We start from the raw sequence: 13,497 nt of genomic DNA, 5'->3' as shown, positions 1-13,497 counted from the left end.
TTCTTTCTTGGAGATAGATGTGATTTCATATGGCTATGCCTGTCAATTTTCTCCACAGACTCTTCTGAATATTTCATAAAATTATGAACTGCATTGTAGAACTATTAAAAAGAAATTGTATGATGCAAACAGAAAAACAAAATATTCCATTGTTAGGATAATTGATCAAAATGCAATAATATACCATATCTACATAAGAAGATACAGCCTAAAGAGAAAAAAAAAGAATTTCTACTAACTTATTTTCTGGTAACTTAAAAAAAAAATTACCATTCCAGTTTCTTGCCTATCTCATTCTATTCTGTTGTTATTATCAAACTAGTTGTACTTGAGAATACGAAAGGTTATTCAGTGCCTTTTTTAATATCATGCTTTAAGTTTAGTTCAGCAACTCCTGAAATAGTTACCTAAATTCTTAAGGGAAGAGTGTCGACTCACGAATAGGGGAAGCATCACTGGGCATTTTATCCCTTCTAACCACATCATTTACTATGGAGTCCTACAATTGGAGTGCATCCAAGATTGCTAATTGCTTAATTATATTCACTTGGATTTTCCACAAAATTTTAATAGAGCATCTGTATATAAAGATGTGAGTGCAATCACATAATAATGGTCAAGAAGCTGTAACATGGAGGAAAAAATAAAACTCATTCCAGAACCATCATAAGATAATTTCTAGGCAAAAATAATATAACACTCTAGTCACTTTGTTCCAATGAAGATAAATTTATCATTTATTTACTCACTTTGTTATAACAAGTTTTACTTTCTTTTTATTTAATACTTAATTTATTATGCCTTGAAATATGGTTAGTTATGTTATAATTTTATCTCCAATTTAGATGTAATAATAAGTCATTCTTTATTAAATTATTGATTTTCTTAAAACCATATATTGAGCACTTTTTTGTGTCAGGTGCTATGCTATGAGATGGGTACACAATAGTTAAAAATAAGAGAAAAAGAAAATAAGGAAAAAGAAAATGCCTACATTTACCTTATATTCTTTTAATAGAATCAAGCAACAAACAAGGGAATAACTTCATAAAGCAATTATAGTCTGTGATAATTGCTATTAAGACAAAAACACAACTGTGACAGAAAATAAGAGGGAAAATGCTACTGTGGATGGAATAGTTAGATAAGGCAAATTTTAAAAGGTGATATTTAAGCTGAGATACAAAGGATGACATGTCACTACCATAAGTGGTGTATATGTTGAAGATTCCAACTTTGAAAAGATCAAAATGCAGAAAGATCAGTGTGCCTGGAGGGAAATAGGAAAGAGAGAGAATAGAACAAGCAGAGGCTGCAAACATGTATCATGCTATACTGTACAGCAGAACAGAACTTGGTAAGAAATTTGGATTTTATTTAAGTTTTTTCAAAGTGGTAGTAAATAAAGTTAGACAAGCATTTTTTTTGTTTTGTTTTTTTAACTAAGGAAGTCCTCCATCTCACCAAATATCTCAAAATTAAGGGAGAAGTGCTTCTTGAGAATTGCTACCGAATTATATGTGATACTATTCTAGTGGCAAAATGTAAAAGACTGTCAAATCTGTTTTTATTTCAGCACTAATAACACTGTCATAGCAATTTTTCAGCAAAATTTAAATATTGTAAATTTAACTGTATTGTATCAACTGAGATAATTTTCCTGCTGTCTCATTTTCTTGCCATCATTTATGTCTGCTTTTTATCCTATATGTAGGACCAACACTGACAAGAGCACCCTTAAGTTTTGTAGAAACTACCTGTAGGATTAAAAAAAGCATTATGAGCTCTTATGCATGAACTACAGTAAATGTGGTGGTGGGCAACAACCCCCCCCCCAAATCTTTTGAACATGCCCTGCACATTTAATTAATTTCCCATGCTTTGAATTCACTTCCCAAACATAAAATTCAAGGAACTACATTTCCCATTCCTCCGTATTCTGCCTACCATGTGTATCAGTGCAAATCTTTGAGTTGGAAATTCATTATATCAGGCTGGGTGCTGGTGAGGGCTCAACAGAACCAGGGTGGTTCTGAAGTCAGGGAAAGTGGTAGCAGCTTTCTGATTTGGCCACTGTTTTAGTTTCCTAGCTGCCAAAACAAATGCCATGTAATGAATGGGTACTGGAAAAAGGTAGTTATAAATAAGAGCTACAGCCACATGACCAGTTACAGAAACAAGAACTGTAATATTTATGAATACTTTTCCTTTTTTGTTATTAATATTTTTATATATATACATAAAGAAAATATCTTTATTTTCTTCCTTATCTTATTCCCTATCATATAACATAGTTGTATTAATTTTATGACATATTATTTAAATTACAGGATATCAAGTTTCAGAGTGGATATTACCGTAGGACTTGCCCCCTTTTCTGGGGAAAGAGTTAATGTGTTTCTAGTCATATGCAGGGCAGTTGAGTATTGTTAGTTGAAATTATGTCTGTTATTGTTCTTATTTAGAGATTAAGTATGGTGTAAGGAGATATGTATGGATGTCAAGTTTACAAGGGGTCAACTGTAATAATCAAATTCATAGGTCAACTTTACCAGGTTATGGTGTCTAGTGGTTTAATAACAAGTAAGCACTGGCTTGATTACTGTGAGGATACTTTGTGGATTGAAATCATCAACATCTATGGTTGATTACATTTATAGTCAAGTGAGGAGACTGACTTCAACAATGAGAGGAGTCTCATCCAATCAACTGAAGGCCTTAAAAGAAGTGATGATTTCAGCAGTCAAAGAGAGAATTCCCATCTCTACTTCAGCCAGCAAGTTTCTCTTCGGGAATTCACCAAAAATCTTCATGTGATTTCCCAGCTTGCAGCCTGCTCTATAGAATTCAAGCTTCCATCACCTCCTATTGATTTTGTTTCCCTGGAGAACCTGGAATACAGTCAACAGCTGTATTGGTGTCAACAGTGGCAGCAGGTCCCTTAGCAGGCGAGGCCTGTTACAGGTGAGCCTCTGCATGTGGCTCTTGGTGGCTGCACTTTGACTCTGACTGTGGTCCTTCCAAAGATCATTTACACTACTTAATTCCATATAATAAATACCTTCCAGTTAAACTAATACAGATGATTTTTCATCCTTAGCTAAGAACCTCGCTGATATAACAAGCAAACCTAAAATTCTACATTTCAAGGTATCACCAAGATTGGAATATCATCAATTGCAAAAGCATTTGCAGTTAACAAGGATCCGTTAACAAATGCAATTACTCCTATAAGGGTTAAATGGAGATAATGACCATTTATTCAGTGAGTGTTTATAAAGCATTTAATTTACTCTGTTCCAAGCTTTGTTTTAGGTGCTGCAGATGCAGCAATGAACAAAAAAGGCCCTGCTTCTACTTGGATGGGGTTTGCACTCTGGCTGTTACTAATAAGCAAATAAATCTGATTGTAAAAATTCTGTAGAGAAGATGCAATGAGTGATAGGATAGAGAGCAACTCAAGGAAACAGAGAATGGCTTTAAAATGGGTGTTTAAGGAAGTCTGCTCTAAGAATGGTGCATTTGAGCTGGAGACTGAGTGATGATAAGTCAATAAATGTGATTTAGACTAGGAGGAGCATTTTGGGAAGCAAGAAGAGCTAGAACAAAGGCCCAAAGGCAAGAAGAAGCTATTGTAACTGGAGCACAGTGAATAAGCAAAAGAGTAGTACTGGATGAGGTCAAAGAAATCTGTTTGTGCAGAGCCTCACAGGCCATGAAAAGGACAATTATAATTTAGTGTAAATTTAGCCAAACAGCTTTCCTTCTAACAGTCATCTTATTTCAGCTGCCTCAAGTCAATGCAAGAGATTTTACATGAAAAAAATGTAAAAATTAAAATAAAAGCAAGCCATGAAGAGGCAAAGCTGAGATCAATGCTGCTAGCTGCAAAGGAGAATTTAAATGCCATCAAAAAGAGCAACTGCCACAAAGGACAAAGTCTGCTGGGTGAAGATGGTTGTGTGAGTTTAATTCCTTTCATCCTGAATTTATGTGTGCTGAATTAATATGAATATAGATTAAGTTGTTTGATGATCTTCAAGTCATAACAGAGGAAAGTGGATAATGATACTCATCCAGGTCAAATAAAATTTCCCTCCCCTGCACCACAAACCACCCTCTAATAGTTTCACTCATGTTGTTTCAGCTCAATGCGTCTCATCCCTGAACATGGGCTCATAAATACTGTGTGTTTGTGCTTTGCAGTCTTCTATGAACACGTATTCTAAAGGGTCCCCTATGTCTGAGTCACTATTATATCACTTGTTCCACATCTTTTAGCACTTTTCACTCTGAATCTATGCTGTTTTTTTAATATGTTTATTTATTTACTGTGTGTCTTTCTCTACTAGAAAGCGTTCTTTCCTCCATTATATGCAGTTAATAGGAAAAATACCATAGTGCTTAAGCATGCGAGTTCTAAATCCAAATACTAAGGTCAATTTCCACCTCAGGCATACACTAACTTGTGACCTTGGTTAAGTTATTTATATTTTCCAAGCTTTAATTCATTCTTCTGGAAAATAGAAACAACAGTATTTACTTCAAAACTCTTCATAAAACAATGCCTTCATAGTGTTTTCCAAGTTGTAGTAAATAAATGATATCTTTAACTACAAATTATTATTATCATGCTGTAGTTCTCTTATTTGTCATAAAAAATGCATTGGATGTTAGAGCCTTTCATAAGTTCATTGTGATTTGGGTGTGGCATTCACATTTTAAGGTGAATTCTTTAGATTTTAATCTCATCCATTTTGCATTAATTTGTTAAGTTTGCTTTCAGGATTCTGAAACTTCCTGATGGCAAACTAATCTAACATTTATATACAACTGAATAATAAATATAAATCATAGCATTTCTAAAAAGTGTGACATAAATGGGATGTTGATGGAGAAGTGAGAGAGGCAACAAATTTATGACAATTGTGAGGCACGTACTGAATACCAGGCACTCTCCTGAATGTTTTCTATACATTAGCTCATCTAATGCTTAATACAGCCCTATGAGGTTTGTACCACCATTTCATTGCATAAATGAACCAGGATTGGAATAAGACTGAACGATTGTGGAATTCATGCAGTGTTACATGAACTGGTGAGAAGGATTCAACCCTAGAGTGTTGATTGCAGAGTCTCCAAATCCTTCCACATTTTCTTAAACTCTGCTGCATACAGGAACTCCAGAAGCAGAATAATGTCCCTAAAGGTCCAAAATGTTCCTACCTGAATTTCACAGAAAAAGTTGTATTACATAGGATTGTTCATATAAAAAGTTACTCCTTTCACCTATGGAAACAATTATCAGGAGACAACTTCTACAGAGCCCAACTCAGAATGAGGCCCCTGAGCTTTCTAGAAGAGATAACAGCCCATATCTGCCTCAGCTAGAAAGGGTCAGTACCTGTCCATATTTTTTCAATAAAAAAAATCTACCTAATATTTACTGTGTCAGAAAGTTTTATAAGCCCTTAACATATATATCAGCCTACTTAATTAGCCTAACAAATATATGTGATGAGAAATATTATTATCATTTAACAGATGAACAAAACTGAAAAAGTTGCCCAGGTCACATTCAGACCTGAGAAATCTGACCTTAGTGTCTGCTCATAACCACTGCACAGCACTATGTACTCTGAACAAACATTACCCTTTAAATCTGTTCACATATGGATAGTCTGCTTGTTGATCTCAGGTTCACAGTAAAATAATTATTTGGCCCTTCTAATAGGACTTGTTAGGAGAAAAATCAGAGCTGAAATTGGATCAGCCCAAGGTCTTGGAGACAGAAGGTCAATGGAGATCTGAAAACCAGGGGAGAAAAGTTCAGGAATTGCAGAGGAGCAGACTATTCTAGTCCTCAAGAACTTATACAAGGCCAGTCCACTTTCAGAGTGTTCTTGAAAGTACTAATAGAGAAATTATGACTCATCCCTTCTCAAGTTTAAAAACAACATTAGGAGCATATTGGAAGCAATTAAGTTATTTCAGGATATTTGTTTCTCCTGTTCCTTTGTTTTATTTTATCTGGATTTTTTAAATTTTTTTTTATTTTTTGATAAATAAAGTTAATTAAAAAAACAAAAACATTACATTAAAACTAAGGGCCAGTTAAGTAGCTTTATTACAATTTCAGAAGTTCCAGGAATAAGGGATGTTTATAGTAACTGACCTTTAGTGAACATTTAGTGGTACTGACTTTCCAAGGATTATATGATTTGATCCTGATAATACTTCTATCATTCCCCATTAAATGAAACTTAAAAAAATAGGTTTTTGCCAAAGCTGACACTATAAATGACAAAGCTAAGATTTGAACTCAGGGCTGTCTTAAGCAAATACTATGCTTTTTACCATTATAGTATACTAAATCCTATCACTGCTTCCTCCAAAAAGTACATATATGAAATAATACATATTATGTCATCCAGACATCAAAATTGTAAAAACAGGACTCCCAATGTGAGTTACCAGTTAACATAATAATGAAAATGAATTATAGACCAAATAATGCTGTAAGAATAAATGATAGACTTTTCATTTAGAGACAGAAACAGTTAAAGAAATAATTAGATAAATATGGCAGAAGATTAGAAAGAACAGAAAGAGAGGATAGAAGAATAAAAATCCATTTTCTTTTTACTTTCCCATGTTATTTTATTTTTGTCTTATTGTAAAGCTAGTGTGCTTGCATTGTTTTATTTATAAAGATTAGAGACTTTCATTGTTCTCATGGCTTCTTCTTTGAAGGGTACTTCCCAGAAAAGGCCTTAATAAAATGACTTCATTAATAGGCTGGAGATGTGAATATCTTCTATAGCACTATTGCTCACATTACGTGCCAAGATTGCCTACTTCAGAAACATCTGTGAAACTTGTTCGGTTAGATATCTGAAATGCAGATATATAATTCCAAAAACAGTCCTAATGATCTATAATTTCTAGAGCTGTTTCTTGGAATTGGAATTTTAACAAGAACTTTAACTGATTCTGACATTGCATTAAAGTTTGACAACCAAAAGGGCAATAAATTAATCTAAATCGGATATTTTAATAAAGATAAGTAATTTCCTGCTTGAGTCCTTTCTCTGAAGGCTTACATGCCACCTAACTAGTTTTGCCATATAGTATTCACTACTTAAGAGAAATTATCTTCTTTTTTCTTAACAATAAAAGGAAAAAGTCATTTTATATGGTTGTGATTATTTCCCACTCAAAGGAAACTTTGGCCTCAAACTGCCTCATAGCATTTCCTACAACAGCATTTCTGAGATTGCCCATTAAGGGGTTTAACATGGGGGTTATCATGGGATAAAGCACAGCCATGGCTTTATCATAGGAAAGGTGGTCACTGGGCCCAGATACACAAACATGCCAGGCATAAAGGATAAGATGATCACAGTGATGTGAGAGATATAGGTGGATGGGTCTTTGAACCTCCCTTCAGAGACATGGGAATTCAAAGTTTATAGGGTGACCACAGAGGAGACCATCAAGACCAGTAATTTTAACAGACAAATGGACCCACTGTTAGTAGCAACAGATATCAAAGGTGTGGGTGTCCCTGGAGGCGAGTTTCAACAAAGGGTTCAAGTCACACATGGAGTGGTCTAGGACATTGGTGAAAAGGATCTCAGTGTTGGCATAAGCAAAGCCTCCAGTCCAGGTGTCCCCTATGAGGAGGACACACACCGTCATCTCATCATGGCTGTGTAGAGCAAGATGGCAGGTGGCTACATAGTGGCCGTAGTGCATCCATGTGAGGATAATCTCAGCTGCCCCCAAAAAGTGCTGGTCAAAGTCCTGAGTCATACACTGCCTGAAAGAGGTGACTTTTTTATAGCAAGTGTATCACCTGGCATTTTAGTGGTCATGATGAAGAATAGCAACCATATAGAAAGGATAAGTAAGATAGGAAGAAAATGTAAAGGACTACTAAAGTGAATAAAGGAAAACTTGGCCAAATCAAAGATAAATTCTGTTAGTGGACAGGAATTCTCAATTCTCTAAACAAATAAAATCTTCATAAATTAATCTTCCCAAATAAAATCTCATTGGAAACACAAACTGAACTTCGTACTGTCACTACACTAGCTTATTTTAAATTTTAACTTGAAACATAAGGATAGGCTTAATTCTGAAAAAGAATAGAAATGAATGATTACTAGGATTATCAGATATAAAAGTGAATTATAGAGCAGATGCAATTATATTGTGTGTTAAATGGAACATTAAAAAATAAAAAAGATAAATGGAACAGATTAGAAACCTAGAGACCAGGGAAAGATAATTATGCAACTATAAAACAATGGCCGTTCTGAGAAGCAACAAAAATTCAACCCAAATCAGATTCCTTCAATTAAGACAAATTCACGATGGATCCAAAATTTACATGTAAAATATATCAGCAGAAAACATTTGAAAAAAATCAAATGCTAAAAAATAATGTGGAAAGAATATTTGACGAAAGAGAATCAAGGACAATCTTTCTAAGGAAGATATAATAACTAAATATAATATTGATTAGTCTGTTATGTAAAAATACATAAAATTCTACATGGCCAAAGAATTTATGTATAGCTTAAAAAGTTGAAAAGGAAAAAGCTAGTAATATAATAATTATATTTATAAGAGAAAAAAGAATAATTTACTTAGTATATAATGAACTCACAAAAATTAGTATGGAATTTAGTGACAATGAAGGAAATAGGTAAAATTTACCAATAGGCAAACATAAAAAATACAAATAATTTTAAACATATAAAAAGGCACTCAAATCATTCTAAACAATTTCAATTAAAGAATATAAATTAAATACAATTTTAATAACTAATATATTGTCAAAAACCATAAATGTTTATCAAATGCTGTTTGTTAACCATGGAAACAAACAGGTTTTTCACAGACTGGCAGGAGTGTGGTTGGTACAACCTCAAGAATGGCATTTTTGCAATAACTTATAAAATCAGCATTTTAAATTCATTTAAAATTTGATGCAAAATTCCATTTCATGGGACTCATACTTGTATATTTTCAAAAATACATATCTTTATTACAGAAATATATCTCGTAGAAAAAAGCTAGAAACAACATTAAGAAAAGGAAACCTTAATTTTAGTAAATCTGTGAGTTGTTTATGCAGTAAAAGGATAACTGAGAATTAATTACATATACATGAACTAGTGTAGAAATATCTTCAAGATGTTGAACAGTTAAATGTAAATGTTTACATGTGCAGAAAAAATGCCAATACATATGTGTAAATATGATTGTATTTGTTAAGATTATTACTTGAAGAAACTTTTTGCCCTTATGAAGCTCGTTACCACAAAGGAGAGTCTAAACTTACATGTAATTGTGCCTAAGTCTCCCCCTGAGTACCTCTTTGTTGCTCCGATGTGGCCCTCTCTCTCTCTAACTGAGCCATCTCAACAGGTGAACTCGACGCCCTCCCCCTTACGTAGGACCTGACTCCCAGGGGTGTAAATCTCCCTGGCAATGCAGAATATGACTCCCGGGGATGAATGTGGACCTGGCATTGTGGGACTGAGAGTATCTTCTTGACCAAAAGGGGGATGCAAAATGAGATGAAATAGTTTCAGTGGCTGAGAGATTTCAAATGGAGTCGAGAGGTCACTCTGGTGGACATTCTTATGCACTATATAGATAATACCTCTTAGGTTTTAATGTATTGGAATAGCTAGAAGTAAATACCTGAAACTACCAAACTCCAACCCAGCAGTCTGGGCTCCTGAAGACAATTATTTAATAATGTAGATTACAAGGGGTGACAGTGTGATTGTGAAGACCTTGTGGATCACACCCCCTTTATCTAGTGTATGGATGAGTAGAAAAATGGGGATAAAAACTAAAGGACAAATGGGGTGGGATGAGGGGATGATTTGGGTGTTCTTTTTTCACTTTTACTTTTCATTCTTATGCTGGTTCTTTCTGATGTAAGGAAAATGTTCAGAGATAGATTGTGGTGATAAACGCATAACTATGTTATCATTCTGTGGACAGTGGATTGTATACCATGGATGATTGTATGGTATGTGAATGCATTTCAATAAAACTGAATTTAATTAAAAAAAAAAAAACAGAGGGAAGTGATTGTCTCTCTGTATGAGCCTTAAGAGACTCTGTTGTGGGATGGTGAAAAGATTTACTTCTCATTTAATGCCAGTTTGTGTGGTTTCCAGGTTTACTATTTATTATTTTTGAAGTCTCAATTTTAAAAGTAGGAGTATTACCTACTTAAAAAATCATATGTTATGCAACTGAAATTAAATAAAGAGGACAGTTTACATAGTTTTAAATATTTTAACTAGTGTAATAAAATAATGAATATAAATAAGAATTTAACTCAAAACAAAGCTAACACTGAGAAAAATTATTAAAGAGAATGCAGAAATTGGTTAAAATCAGTGTTATTATAAGATTTTAGGTCAGTAAGTCATTAGGTATAAATTTAGCTCCCTACAATACATTCATTGTACCTCTCTAAGTGGAATGACAAAAAGACACTACTGAGCTTACATTCTAGTATAGAAGCTTCTATCAATAGCCCACCCATATATTGAATTCTTACTTGAAGGAAAAGAAAAGGTGCATTGGATTTAAGGTGAATTCTGGGTCCCAAGGAGAAGTTTATTAAAGCCAAATGATTTTCCTCATGGAGGACAATGCACTCATTTACTACCTGAAATGACTTTTCTTCTCCGGAGCATCTTCATAGCGTTTGTCATCTCTGAATTTCTCAGAGTATAGATTAAAGGGTTTAGCATGGGGGTTATGACTGTATAAAACACACTCAATGATTTGTCAATAGGGAAGTTTCTAGCAAGTCTTGCATACATAAAAATACAGGGAACAAAGAAGACAACCACAGTGATGTGTGAACCACAGGTGGAGAGGGCTTTCCTCTTCCCTTCTTGACTAAGGTTCTTTAGGGAGTGCAAAATGACACCATAAGAGATGAGTAAGAGCAGAAATACAATACTGCAGATCAGCCTTCCATTGAGTGCTATTAGGAGGCCAATGACATAGGTGTCAGAACAAACAAGTTTCAATAACGGGTACATGTCACAAAGAAAGTGATCAATTACATTGGCACCACAGAATGGGAGCCCATAAAGAGAGCTAAGTTGAATTACTGAGTGTAGCAAACCTCCAATCCAGGACCCTATTAGCAGCGCAACACACACCCAGTGCCTCATGATGATCAGATAATGCAAGGGCTTACAGATGGCCACATAGTGGTCATATGCCATGACCAACAGAAGAAAGACTTCTGATCCACCAAGTGCTCCATAAAGAGCTGGATCATACAAGCTTGGAAGGATATGATCTTTTGTCCTAAGATCAAGCCTGAAATCAAATGGGGTGAAATGACTGAGGCATACATGACATCTATAAATGATAAGCCAGCAAGAAGGAAGTACATAGGTGAGCCCAGGGATTTACTGACAGTTACAGTCAGAACAATCAGCAAGTTGCCCACCACGGTCTTAATGTAGAAGAGCAAGAATATAATAGGAAGTATTTTCTGTTCCTTTGGATTCTGTGTGAGGCCCATGAGGATCAAGTAAGTCACATTGTTCACTGGTTCCATGTATTCTCTCATGGTATTGATTTCAGATGTTAGAAGTAGTTTATCTATAAAACAAAGAATATATTTTAAAATGTATTATAATTATAGTCTTTCTTTTTATTCATTTAATTTAATAATGTATATTGAGCATCTATTTTTGTCAAAACTAAAATGGACATTGTGATTACAAAGTTGATTAAGGCATAATTCCCTATTCTGCCATTTGATATACATTAATAGGATTACACCAATACAGACCAATATAATATACCACTGTAAATATATTAACCTGATGATAAGCGTGCATGGTGTATGAACATCTAAATCACATTAGAATCAGGGAAGGCTTTCTAGAGGAAGATTGTTTTAGGTGTGTTTTAAATGCTAGAACAACAGAGGTTAAGAAGGGAATTCCATGAAAAGGTGTTCTATGTATAAAGCCACTATAATGTAAACTTGAGGATCCACGTAAAGTAATTTACATATACATGTGGGTAGAACTAATAATGAATGTAAGGCTGTAGTCATAAGGTCACTGTCCTGGTTTTCATCCCAACTCACTGAAAATTCTTTATTTTCTTACTTGGATCTACCTCTTTTCCTGACTAATACTACTGAAGCATCACGATTTTGTGACTACATCCCCTGTATCTCCTCTAATTTTGAAGATTATATATGCAATGACCTAATGGATATCACTGATTGGATGTCAAATTAGTATTTATAAAACCAATATTTTTAATTTTCTGCATTAAACATATTTCTTCCTAGATATTCCTCTTATTAAATGAAACCACTGCCCTATTATTGTTCAGACTATGAAATGCATTCTTTTATTCCATTCTTTTATCAATACCTTTAGTAAATCCTGCTGACTCTACCTTTAATTTATTGTAATTTGGATCATATTCACTAGCTCCCTGATACCTAACCTTGATCCACTGCAGTAGCCTCCTGCCTGGTCTCTCTCCTTTCATTCTTCCCTTTTAATAATCCATTCTTCTGCAGTAACCAAATGATCCTTTGCAATCTGCTTCAGATGATTCTACTCCCCTGCTCAAAAACCCTACCATGGATTTCCATCACAAACTAAATAAAATCCCATCTTCCTACCTTGGCCTATAATACTTTTAATGGTTTGATTCCAGGCTACACCCTTAAACTTATTTTTACCATTCTTTGAATTAATTCTACACCAACTTTATGCTATTATTTTATTATTATGTTTTTCTATCTCCTTAGTTCCATCTATTCTTTTATAGATGCTAATTTCAGAAATCAGAAGCAGTTTACTTTTAAAATAATCATAAATATTGGGAAAAGGTGTATCATGAGCTAAATTTTTAATTTATTCATTCAATTGGCAATATCTATAGAACACCTACTCTGTGTCAAGCCTTTCAAATAAGGTAGTCATCAAACTAATTTAGGCTCAATGGCTATTCCAGGGGCCATATCATCAGAAGACAGAAATGCTGGTGATTGATAGAGGAGTCCCCTTTTCACCATTTTGTACTCCAACTTTTCTAGATGGACACATATCTAGAGTCAAGATGGCTAATTGCTTCATTTGAGAATTTGTTTTGTGCATTCATGATCATTTCATTAATTCTGACCAAAAACTCTCTAGTCTTTTCTTCCTCTTATCTGTCAATGAAACTGAACTTTCCTTGAGGAAGTCTACACCTAGGTAGTTGACTTTTACATCTGCTTACAAATGTTTCATTCCCCCAATAGCCTTAATCAATATGCCATGAAATCCAAAGTCTTTTTCTATCGATTTTTTTTTTCATAAACCATGTTATTAGTACATATATAGACTCTGTTTTATCTTACTCAATCTGTATAGAACTCATAATTTAGGAAATGTATTTAAGAAAATGTCATAATAAAATAGATCT

General features: G+C 34.1%; 1 pseudogene; it reads right to left on the bottom strand.

Moving 5' to 3' along the window:
- Positions 1-10,694: 10,694 nt before the first annotated feature.
- LOC119509267 lies at positions 10,695-11,617 on the bottom strand (annotated as a pseudogene).
- Between the last annotated feature and the right edge of the window lie 1,880 nt (positions 11,618-13,497).

Source organism: Choloepus didactylus, chromosome 14 (assembly GCF_015220235.1).
Source record: "Choloepus didactylus isolate mChoDid1 chromosome 14, mChoDid1.pri, whole genome shotgun sequence".
NCBI classification, from domain to species: Eukaryota; Metazoa; Chordata; class Mammalia; order Pilosa; family Megalonychidae; genus Choloepus; species Choloepus didactylus.
This window is presented reverse-complemented; position numbering and strand designations above follow the sequence as displayed.